Genomic DNA, 12183 nt, shown 5'->3' with positions numbered 1-12183 from the left:
GTGGCTAAAACGTCTTTATGAGTAATTCCTGCAGTGAGTTTGGATTATGTTTTAGTTTTCAGTTAAATGTTTTACCCAAATTGTACTGAATTTTTTTTACATAGCTAATGTTGTCGATTTCAGTCATAAATATCCCTGTTAGCCAGTCTTACCTAGCTTGGTGATGGCATTAGTATTGGTTGGAGCCAGACTGTCTCCTGACGGTTCGAAGCCTCTCTGTGCTGCATGGTGAGGAGCACAGGGCGCCCATCCACCTGGTGCCGCCTGGCGTCTAAACCCAGTCGATTACCTGCGGTTGAGAAGGGCATTTCGGTTTCCCCAGTTGATGCGAAGAAGCTGTTTCTAAAGGAGTTTTATGCCAGTGCCAGCAGATGTACAACCTTCCAAAATCCCCACTGTGGCCCAGGCTCTCATCACCTGAAAGGTACTAGAAACAGGGAGATGGACAGTGGCCAGGACAGTTTTGACATGCAGGAGGTTGAGCTCTGGTCAGCGGACATCGTAGCATCTGTCTAGTACTCATCCCGAAGATGCCCCTATTGCTGCTGCTCTATTTGGTCGGGCTCGATACCCTCACACGGGGAAGAATAAGGATATTTTCAGGTCCCCCTGGAGCCGCTGTTCTGGTGAGGTGACAGGTGTTCTCTCTCACCTACCTGCTGCCCAGCAGGTGGGTGAAGTCTCCTGCCTTAGATCTCCATGTATTGGTAGTTCTTGCCGCAGGCTGTGTGGGATTATGACTGGAAGGAACTCAGGGCAGTTAATACTTGGAGGAAGACATTGTTTACTACTCGTTGAACTAGCAGAGTTGATTGCAGTTTGGATGGTCTGCTCCCCATGAAACCCTTTTGTAGCCTGACTGGACTTGGGGGCCGGACATTGGCAGCAGGTGGGGATGGTGTGGGGGTGTTGAGAAGGGCCCCTACCTTCAAGCTTGTGCTGCAGGAGCTGCCCAAGGACTCAGCCTTCCTGGCAGACAGCCGTCACCATGAGGGTGTGGGTCATGGGGCCCAACCAGGACCTGCCCCCTGTGGGGGTGTCAGGAGTGTCGTATTTGTAAATCCAGAGTTGTTTTGTTAGTTCTGGTGTCTGCCTATTGCCAGAACATGGGATTATTATGTAAAATTCCCAGAGACTTCGGGCGGCCTTTGCTGTCAGGAGAAAGGACACCCCAGACAGTGGGGGCAGGTGCTGAAGGGTCACAGGAGCCCTTCACTTTTCCTGTGTCTGCCTGTCTTATGGCATTTCCACTGATGCCTTGGTGTGGTGGACTCCTGAGGATGACCCATGTCCTTGACCTCCACCACTAGCTCTTGAACCACAACTGAACATGTGAATCATAAGGGGACCAAGATCTGCTCTTTCTGCTGTAAAAGATGGTCTGCCCTTAAGTGCCTGTTAATGTGTTGTGTGTTCCCCTGCCAATCCTACTGGTTTATCATGTGTAGTTGACATTTCTTCTTTCCCCACCAATTCTAGGGTTTACTTGAGTTTCATGCGTTTATTCACAAGCGTTGAAAGGTAGCGGGTGGATTCCATTATTGCTTATGTTCATGCAACAGTGAGTGGCAAGTGACTCAAGCTGCTGCCTTGAGTCTGAGGACCTGAGTTTCCAGGCAGCAGGACTGCACTGGGATTTTTTCACTTTAACGCTGCATACGTGCAGCATCTTCTGTGTATCTGAAGATGGGACCAGAAGAAAACTGCAGGATGGAAGTTGGAGGGGTTAGTTGTGTGCACTAGGGCTCCTAGTTATAAGTAACAGACACCTACTTAAGATAACCCGAGCAAAGAAGGGAGCACCATCTGTCAGGATCCAGGGATGTCTTATGGGACCCCAGGTAAGGAAACAGCTGGAGTCAGGAACTGGAAAGGTTTCTGGATTTCCCACCCCTGGATTGTATCCTGGTTTCCCTGCAGACCTGCCTTCTCAGTTTAATAGTGCACTGGGCTGAAAAACTGGCTGCCACCACAGTTACTGGGTTCACATCTGCTTCTTCCAAGAGACCTGCCAGAATGAGGCTGGGAACTTAGTATTTTAATTCATATTCTAAGGAGAGGATGCTGGCCAGTCTCTGGTCTGGTGTCCATTCATGTACCCATAAACCTGTGAGACTCCAGTGAATGTGGCCATGGGTGCAGAGTTTGAGGAATGGACTCTGGCCCACCTGGGTTGGATGTCAACACCTGTCCAGTTGGCTGTGTCCAGAGGGGCAGGATGGCTGCTGGGGCTACTGTATTTGTTGAGTGGACAAGAGCAGATCCTTGAATAGGGCTTGGGGGCATTAGAAGGCCATGTAGGTAGCGACCCAGGAAGGGATAGCTGGAGGACAGGAGGGCCTTGTGAATGGGAAAGGGGCTGGAAAGGGACCTACTGCTCTTAGCAGAACTTATGAGCCCCCAACCAGCACCAGGCTCTACGGGAGAAATAGGCACCAGAATTGGCCTGGGCGAGTCCTGCCCCCACCTTAGCAACCTGCTCTGGGGACTCAGATAGTCCTACCAGCATCGGCCTTGGGCTTGGCCACGTCTCCATGTGTTGGAGCATCGTGCCAGGTGTGGCCTGGTCTGGACAGAGGGTTAGAGTGAGCGCAGGGGGTGGGGGGTGGGGGGGAGGTCTGGGATGGTGCACAAAGATGCTGACACAAGGGCAACTGGACTGAGGTTCCAACTCCCTAAACTGTGGGCTTGGGGTGGGGGGCGTCTCAGTTGCTCCTGAGTCTGTGAGCTCTACAGAAGAGCTAGGATTAGCAGTTGTGTTCCAGGCCTGACTCCTGGAGACGTTCCTTCAGCAGTGGGCGGAAGTGCTGGCAGATGCCCTGTCCCTAGCATGGGGGCTGAACCACGTGGTCTAGCATCCACCCCTGTATCCAGCCTTCAGGATTTCCTGCCTCCGCCACCAGCCTCTGCTACAAAACCTGCTAAAGCTTCTCCACTGCTCGAGGTATTCCCACAACCGACCTGTATGAAAAGATGGGCAAAGCTCATTAGTAATCGCGGGCGTGCAAAATGATATCACTATGAGATGCCGTGTTACACTCACCACATTAGCAAAAATTAAAAGTTTGATGACGACAAGTGTTGCAAAAAATGTAGGGCAACAGTTACTCTCACATACTGTTGATAGGAATGAAGTTGGAACAACACACTGGAAAATACTTTGGCACTGTTAACAAAGATGCAAATAGCCCACAACCCAATTCCACTCCTACACATACACACAGCAGAGACTTGCATGAAAACCAGGAGATGTGTCCCAAAATGTTCATAGCAGCCGTGTTTGTAATAGCAATACCTGATAACAATCTAATGTAGGTGGAGAGAAGACAAAAGGTTTTATTCATACATACAATGGAAAACTATCAGAATGAATTACCCTCAGCTACCCGCCTCAACATTCTTGAGCTGTTACCTTGCAGTGGAATGTGGGTTTTCCTAAATACACACCAACTTTGATTGCTTCTAGCAACTGAACCCCAGCGTACCCAGGGGATGAGTGCAGTTTGACCTGAGAGGGAATGCCTCATAGCAAAGGATGGCAAGACTTTGTCAGTTTACTATCAACAGAAACCTGGGTAATGTAAATGGGAATAGATTCTAGGGCTGTTAGAGGAGAGAATGTACTGAATTTGTTACATGGCAGATGGCAAATTCAGGGAGCTATCTCAGCAGTGACTAGCTGATGGAAGTCTGTATGCGGTGTGGCCTGCATTGATGAGGCTGGCATGTCAGATCTGCCTGAATTCACAATGCAGGACAGTCAGAGGCTTGGGCGATGGGAATGCTGGAGTGGATGCTGTGGGACCTGCCCACCCACCCCTGCCTGTGTCCTCCAGGAGAGTCTAGAGACACTTCTTTCACCCAGGCTTTGAGAAATGTGTTGGTGAGGGGGGTGCCACCATCCATGAAAGACTACAGTGGCTATTTTCTGTAGGCTGGGAATAATGGTAAGAGGGGCTATCATGAAAATGGTTTCCATGCTCAGTGGGGGTGGTCAAATAGCAGACAGTAGCATGTAACCCTTTCAAAGACAGGGCAGTCATGTCACTGTAACAGGCCCAGGGCCAGAGTAGTAATAGAATTGTTTGACCACATGTTTTGGCCCTGGATAATGGTGATGGTGACTGAAATAGGTAGGCAGCCTACTAAAGGTTATATCAATACTAGTGAAAAAAACATTAAATCTGGTGAAAAGACACCTGAACCTCATGAAAAAAGAAGAGGCAAGCTTTCCCTTGGGGAAAGACCCTGATACGCTCCCCAAAATTTATACTATGTTTTATTCTCTCCCCCAAAGGGAATGTGGCCATTTGATGGGGTAACTGTACATTAGAGAACAGGAAATACCCACACTTTTCAAGGATGTGAAAGTAAAAATTAGCTCAGACTCAGAAAGAAAAAATCTGGTGAACTGTTCATCAGGCTAGAATAACAGACACAGATAAAAAACCAGCTTTAGAGTTAATAGGAAACAATATTTCTCCCAAAGAGATGTGCAGCTACAAAATGTAACATTCTACCTCTGCTTTCTTGCTCGTGGAGAAACTTTATAACATCAGAAAGTGTTGGAAATGACATCAAGAATGAAACACCCCACTCTTGGTGAATCTAAGTCACTGACGCAGAGGAACAGCCTTGATTTACAGCTGGAATCAGATAAGGAGTTTTGGACACCACGTTCCACATCTATCTTAATTTTGTGGTTTCCAAGGAAACAGGAGCTTAAGTCCATTTCACAGTCCAGACCTGAGGATGACCCACGATGAGTCAGCCCTGCCTTGCCTGCCCATCAAGACACTGCTCCGCTTAGATTTCACCTAAACTCCACCCCTCCCCAAGTCCTGTAACAACTGTTTTCCTTTCTTTGGTGAGACACTCGCCGTTCATGTGTTTGTCGCCCTCACTGTAATGGATCTATAACCCTGACTTTGTCAGAGTATAAGTGGTCTGAGGTTGATTGGGCTACGGCAGGGGTTACTGGACTCTGGCTCTGAATTGATGTTAATTCAAAATCTTGTTCAGCAGCCAGTGTAGGAGCTTAGGGAGTCAATGGGCAAATGAAGTTTTAGCTCAGGACCATCTCATGGTAGGATCGGAGGGACCCAAAAATCACCCCATGGTATTTACCCAGATCAAGAATACATAGGAGGGGTACACACACTGCCCATGTCAGAATCCTCACGTGAGTTCTCTGGCTCACGGAGCAAGGGCTGTTATGATAGGAATATTTGGATTAGACAGGACAGGAGGTGGGTCCAGCTCCCCGCCTTGTATACTGGATTACTCTGAGCAACCTAACCTCTCAGACTGCGCTTGTCTGCAAAATGGGGATAAAAATACCAATCTCTGAAGGAGTATTAGGGGATTAGGTAGAACCAAGTTTACAGAGTAACCGGGGTGCTGCTCAGAACACAGCAGGGGCACAGCAAAGCCAGATCTCTTCCCTGCCACCCTTGTCAGAGCAGCAAGAACGGTAGAAAGAGCATATCGTATCCCTTTGGAGAGGGACAGCCTGGGTAATAATCCTGCCTCTACCTCACTGGCCTGTTTTCTCATTTGTAAAAAAGAAAAGGGGGTGGGGGCGTGGGGCAACGTGTATTACAGAGAGATTTATGTGTGATAACCCATGGAACGTTGTGGCACGGTTTTTCCCCAAAGAGCACTCTCTTACCTTAACAGAACTAGTATCATTGATTCATGGGTTCATGTAATCACAAACATATATAATTAGTACCTATTGTGAGTATGGTTCTAGATGCTGGGGACAGAGCCATGAATGAAACAAAATCCCTGCCCTCATAGAGCATACATTCTAGCTGGGACAAAGATGGTGAGCAGATAAGTGGATGGTGGTGAATGCTCCAACACTCTGTTTTTCTATGAAGAAAAACAGAGGGAGGAAGGGAGTAGAATAGCTGGGCATGGAACAGAAGAAGTAAGGTATCCTTTCCATCTACTATGGCCGAAGGAACACCTCAGGAAGCTCTCATCTCAGAAGAATACAGCAAGTAGCTGCAGGGCCCAGGTCCCCAAGCCCTGCAGGCTGGGTGCCCTGGGATGGGCACAGTTGTTTTCCCCTCAACACTGTGGGGCCTGCTTGAGGGTGGGGACTGGTCTTTATTTGCTTCCATATCCTAAGCATTTCATGTGGTGGTCACTGCGTGTTTCAAACACTGGCCAACCATGGAGAAATCTCAAGTCACTCATTCCCCACCTCTTACTTCCAACTCCACACCCTTGGGAAGAAGTTAGGGGATCAGATTTCTGGGTTGGGGATCACAGGCTTTGATCTAGTGCACCCAGGCTCCAAGGACTGACAGCTCCCCTAGGTCCCGGCAGCTAAGGGAGAACAGGGCAGTGGGAGGAAGTGCAGGCTGCCCAGAACCCACCTCTACCAGATCCTCCCTGAGGCAGCAGACCTGCTGGTCGTCCGCATGGCATTTATTGTGAGAAAAACTAGAGAACCAGGCTATGGCAGCCCTGAGACCCAGGAAGCAGCAGAGAATCAACGTGGAAGCCAGGAGCCTCACGGAGCTTCCGTTCAACCCACGCGTTCATTCTCACACCTCCAGGTTCTTGGCCCGTAAAGCCCTGGGGGAGGTGGGAGAGGGGCCGGAGCCAGGCTGTCTCAGGCGTGCACACGTGTAGGCGGCAAGTGCAGACAGTCTTCTGTGACATCCCGAACCGAAAGAGCCAGGGCCAGTCTAGCAGTGAGGCTGGGTAAGGGCAGCAGGAAGGGCGTGGAGGGCAGTGAGCTGAGGGAAGTCCGCACGAGGGCATGAAGCACGGGCCCCAAGGTCTGAGAGAGTGCATGCACCTGCAGTGAGGCTTTGGGGCGGGCACAGGAGGGCTGCTGGGGAGCCGGAGTCTAGTCCTCAAAATGTGGAGCTGCTTGAAGAGAGCATGGTGTTGGCCACTGGGAACACTTGAGGCCCCAGGTGTAGAATGGGGTGCCCTGGAGAGGGGCAGTGGAGCTGCTGCTGGCACAGTGAGGGAGCCAACTCTGCGGTGTTAAAGCAGTGAGGGGCCTCCGCAGAATGGAGCCATGGGGAGTGAGCAGTGACCCCCCGGGGTCGCATCAAGAAAGCTCCAGAGAACACCCCCAAGGCATCAGTTGGCCACTATTTGGCCTGTTGGAACCGTGGTGATGGGCTCCCCCTTTGAAACCGAGAAGGTGGCCCTGATGATACCTGAATCACCTTTATGACCATTCTTCCCACGTCTTGCAGAAAAGTGCACGTCATAGCCAAATAGCTCTATGGTTCAGTCCTGCGGGAGCTCAGAAGTGTTTCTGCTCATATAATCCCATAATCTCTTTACTGAGTAATAACCTAGCCACATCCGTGGTGTCCTCTTCCAAACGTACTTTCTCATTTTTTGCAATATGGACAGGCTGAGAATTTTCCAAATCTTTACATTCTAGTTCCTTTTTGCTTAACAATGCCTCTTCAATTCACTTCACTCCTCTCACATTTTACTCTAAGAGTCACTCCTTCAACACTTTGCTTAGAAATCATCTCAGCTAGGGACTTCCCTGGTGGTCCAGTGGTTAAGACTCCACACTCCCAAAGCAGGGGGCCCAGGTTTGATCCCTGGTCAGGGAACTAGATCTCACATGCCACATCTAAGAGCCCACATGCCGCTACTAAAGATCCCGTGTGCCGCAACTAAGACCCAGTGCAGCCAAATAAATAAGTATTAAAAGAAAACTCCTCAGCTAAAAATCCAGTTTTATTGCTCAAGTTCTACTTCCCACAAACACAATTCAGCCAAGTTCTTTGCCACTTTATAACCATGGTCACCTTTCTTCAAATTTCCGATAACATGTTCCTCTTTTTCATTTGAGGCCTCACCAGAATGACCTCTACTGTCCATATTTCTACCGACATTCTATACATGATTACTTATGTATTCTCCAAGAAGACGGGACCTCTCTCTACAGCTCTCCTCTTTTCTTTCTGTGTTCTCTCCAGAGCTGCCCTTTACATCCACATTCCTTGCTTGCACCTCAGGACTCCCAGCCTTGACCCACCACCCAGTTCCAAGGCCACTTCCACATTTTTAGACATTTGTTACTCAGCACTCCTCGGCACAAAAATCTTTATGAGTCAGCTTGGGCTATCGTATCATGACACTATTGACTAGTTGGCTTAAAAAATAGGAATTTTTGACTGGGAAGTCCAAGATTAAGGTGGTGGGCAATTTAGTTCCCTGGTGAGGGCTCTTTTCCTGGTTTGCAATCTGACACCTTCTTACTGTCTTCACATGGGGCGGGGGTTGGGAAGGTGGGGGGGAACAGGCCAGAGAGCACCCTCGAGCTCAAATACTCTGGTCTCTTCCTCTTCTTATAAGGACACTAGTTCTGTCAGTGGCCCCGCCCACATGACCTCATCTAAACCTAATTACCTCCCAGAGGTCCATCCTCCAGATACCATCACTTTGGGAAGTTAGGCTTCAACATATGAATGTAAGGAGGACACAAACATTCAGTCCATAACAACTAGTTTTGACTTCTTCATTTTATGCTTTTATCTAGTTTTATGTTTTGGTTTTGTTTTTTAGCAATCAACCATTTAACAGAAATTTTCAGGCTTCACTATATAGTTTGTCTTGTGAAAAGCAATTTTGGGTAGTTTTTATGGCCCATTCTTATTTTCAGTTTTTTCCCCCTTTCTTTTCCTTCTAAATTTATTAAATAACTTCTTCTCAATACATTTCTTAGTGGTCTATTATGTATTACAGTAAAAACACCACCATCTCATGAATTAGTCTAGAATTAAATGATTTTATTGCAAGGTTGATGAAAAACACTACTATTCAGCCAATCTGAACTGTCACAGAAAAACAAAGGTAGATGTGCTGACACTGAGAGGGACAGCCAGTGCTCCTAAGGTGGTGACTTTCTAACCACCAGCCTACACCCCACCCCTGACCAGAACCTGAGGCCCACTGGAGAAGGGGTTTGGGCAGAGCCTGGGAATCAATGATCAACCATATTCTATCAAACGTGCTTTTCACTGGGCACATTATGGTGGGGTTTTGTCTTGGACATCTATCAGTGTTTTCCTCCTTAGTTTTCTGATGTTGCTGCCTGGTTTTGTGTTGACTGTGTTATTTTCCCCTGTGGTGGACATGCAGAGCCTGCTGGTTCTTCCTGACTGTCTTTGCATTCTCCCTGTCCTTTTCAGACATGAAATTTTACCTGACACTTGCCCATCCAAGCAAAGGTGATGTTTCCAAGTTGCGATGCTGTGAGATGTGGCATGTGGGTCACAGGCAGAAGGGATACGTGCGTCTTCAAGGTGTCACCTTGTCCTGTTCCCACTGGCTGAAATGGTGACTGAGCTCTGGGCAGGGTGGAGCCCTCAGGTAGAAGGGGCCTGTGCCCCTCCATCTTCAAGAGGACAGCCACCACAGCCATGTGGTCTATCACAGGAGACAGAAACAGCCCTCTGCCTCACTGAAGCCAATGTTAGTTTTGAGCCTCTTTACATCAGCTGAGCTTTATTCTAACTAATCCAGTACTTGATACCTGGCAGTAGGTAGGTGCTGAAACAGAACCTACTACTTGTGCAGTTGGCTTAATGATCAGGCAGTGAGGGCAGAGGTGTTACAGGTGGAAAGCTGGTGACCCTTGCTATGCATGGAAAGGTATTTGGTATGACCCTTGCTTATGATGTATTAGGAGTAGACAATGTGTGACTAAAACTATAACCCTAGAGAAATTGGTTCAGAATTGTTTGGAATGTTGGCAAGGGTTGGTTACTTCTTGCCACTTTCAACAGAGCCCTCCTAGAGAGACTCAGGCTGCAGGAAGGCAGATGGAGGCACAGGTGGAGGAGAGCAGAGATGGACAAGGGGAGTTTCCCTCTGCCTATGGCCTGTGATTTGTGCTGACCAAGTCTGGTAAGCAGGCCTGGCATTGCAGGTGGCCTCAAGGTACCTTGAGCTGGAGAGAGAGAGGAGGAGGGCAAGCATATAGAGGGCAATAAATAAAAGACAAGGGACCTCGGGCTTTAACCCGTGACTAGATGGGGCCTTTGCACGTGGAACTAAATGGAAGTATGCAGACAAGAAGCTGACCCAGGCTTCCAACTGTCAATGAGGAGGCCCCTGTAAATCTGGACAGTCCCAGCCAGGGCAGCCTATCACCTCCCTCCTCAGGTGGGCAAGAGGATGGGCCATGGACAAGGAAGGCCCCCGGAGGGCCAAGTCAGACCTGATGAGGCCCAGGGCCCATAGAGCTCCTCCTGGAGCTGAGTCTGGGTACCGGGTGCTGTCCTGGAGCTCCTCCCTGCCAGGGAGAGGGGCTCCAGCACTCATGTGGAGTTGCCCACAGGGGACTCTGTACACCCTGCACAGAGATGATGGCTAAAGTCACTTACACGTGTGAAATCATTGCATTTAAAATATGTACCAGGGACTTCCCTGGTGGTGCAGTGGTTAAGAATCCGCCTGCCAATGCAGGGGACATGGGTTCGAGCCCTTGTCTGGGAAGAGCCCACATGCCGCGGAGCAACAAAGCCCGTGCGCCACAACTACTGAGCCTGTGCTCTAGAGCCCGCGAGCCCCAACTACTCAGCCCATGTGCCAAAACTACTGAAGCCTGCGTGCCTAGAGCCCTTGTTCCACAAGAGAAGCCACCGCAATGAGAAGCCCGAGCACCACAACGAAGAGTAGCCCCCGCTCGCCGCAACTAGAGAAAGCCCGCGCGCAGCAACGAACACCCAATGCAGACAAAAATAAGTAAATAAAATAAATAAATTTATTTTTAAAAAATATATATATGTATATCTACAGGGACTTCCCTGGCAGTCCAGTGGTTAAGACTCCGCAATTCCAATGCAGGGGGCGCAGGGTCGATCCCTAGTTGGGGAATAAGATCCCACATGCCACAGCGTGGCCAAAAGATTTTTTAAAATAAATAAATAAATATTTAAAAATAAAATATCTACACAGTGTGCACAGCAACCCCACATCAGACTTTTCCTCGGACCCAGCCAGCATAGTTTGGACACTGCTGTGTTTCCCATCCTCCTCTTTCTCCACACTGCAACTTGGGTGTCAGGGGGCAGGCAACTTGCCCTTTAGTTATAGGACCTGGTGGAGAGGCTGCACCTTGTACAGAGGGACTCACCTGAGCTGCATCAGGGACTGGATGGGACTTGGGTTGTTCTCTTGGCAAGGGCTGCATCCTGCTGCAGCAGGTGACCACGTGGGAAGACTGGGAGAAGCAGCTCCTTATCCCTATTATCTGTTCTCCTCTTCCCCTCCAAGTCAGCAAGCGGAAAATCCTCAGCCAAGGAACCCCGGTCCCTGATCACTGCATAGGGGAACCTGCCATACAAACTTGTGACTTTACTTGAGAGAAAAATATTTGAACCTCAAGTGCCAACCCCGGCATTACCTAGGCTCCTAGCTCTTCCAGCCCAGCAGTGTGAAGCAGTATCTCATTGTCGTTTAATTTGCATTTCTCTGACGGCTAATCAGCAGAGCATCCCTTCCATCCCAGGGTCTCAAAAATATTTCCTGTGTATTTTTCTGCTAACCTCATTTCTTTACTGTCCATTTTTAGGTCTTTAGTTCATTTAGGAGACTACCACTGTTTGTGTTGTTAGATAGGGGTCTGGTTTTGTTTTTCTCCATTGCATGAAGTCATTTTCTCAACACCTTCTGCTAAACAACCCATCCTTTTGCCATTTATGGTGGTGCCACTTTTACCATCTATTAAATTCCATCTGTACAAAGTCTGACCCTGAGCTCTTTGTTGTGTCTTGAGTGCTCTTTGTTAATTCGCCAGTATTTCATGGTTTTTGTTGCTATTGTGGAAGATATTTCATTTTTTTAAATATTTGTTTATTTGGCTGCACCGGGTCTTAGTTGCGGCACTCGGGATCTTTTTTTAGTTGCGGCATGCGGGATGTAGTTCCCTGACCAGGGGTCGAAGCCAGGCCCCCTGCATTGGGAGCACGGAGTCTTAACCACTGGACCGCCAGGGAAGTCCCAAGACATTTCATTTTTGTTACATTATCTGATTGGTTATTGCTGGTTTGGAGAAATGTTCCTTTTTCTAACTTCTTAAGGATAAATGCTTTTGTCTTCTTTCATAAAGAAAAAGTATTTAAGGCGATATAGTCATATATATTTTTCTCTGAAAATATTCAGTGGATATTATATATTTTA

Source organism: Eubalaena glacialis, chromosome 17 (genome assembly GCF_028564815.1).
Source record: "Eubalaena glacialis isolate mEubGla1 chromosome 17, mEubGla1.1.hap2.+ XY, whole genome shotgun sequence".
Lineage (NCBI taxonomy): Eukaryota > Metazoa > Chordata > Mammalia > Artiodactyla > Balaenidae > Eubalaena > Eubalaena glacialis.
Note: the sequence above shows the minus strand (reverse complement) of the source record.